Raw genomic sequence first — 344 nt, 5'->3', positions numbered from 1 at the left:
GACGTCACACACGAGGAGCGCTGCTATTGGCTGAGAGTTGGCTGTTACTTTTTTATAGATTCTTTTTTTTAGTTATTTATTTAAGATTTTATTTGTGTTTGCATTGACAAAATACAGCAAGGATACAATAACTTTTAAGAATAAATTAACATTTCTGAATATGTTCCATACCTCCCTAGCTCAAAATGATCTGATATTCGTGTTTGTGAACTCGCATAGATTGATTAAATGATCGTAAAATGCTTATATAAACATTCGATTAAAACATGTATTTATTTTTGTTATTTATTGTGCATGCAAAATAAAGCATTAATTCAGTATTGTTTTATTAATTTAAATTGAAT

This window comes from Abramis brama (assembly GCF_963993115.1).
Source record: "Abramis brama genome assembly, chromosome: 15".
Taxonomy (NCBI): Eukaryota; Metazoa; Chordata; class Actinopteri; order Cypriniformes; family Leuciscidae; genus Abramis; species Abramis brama.
Note: the sequence above shows the minus strand (reverse complement) of the source record.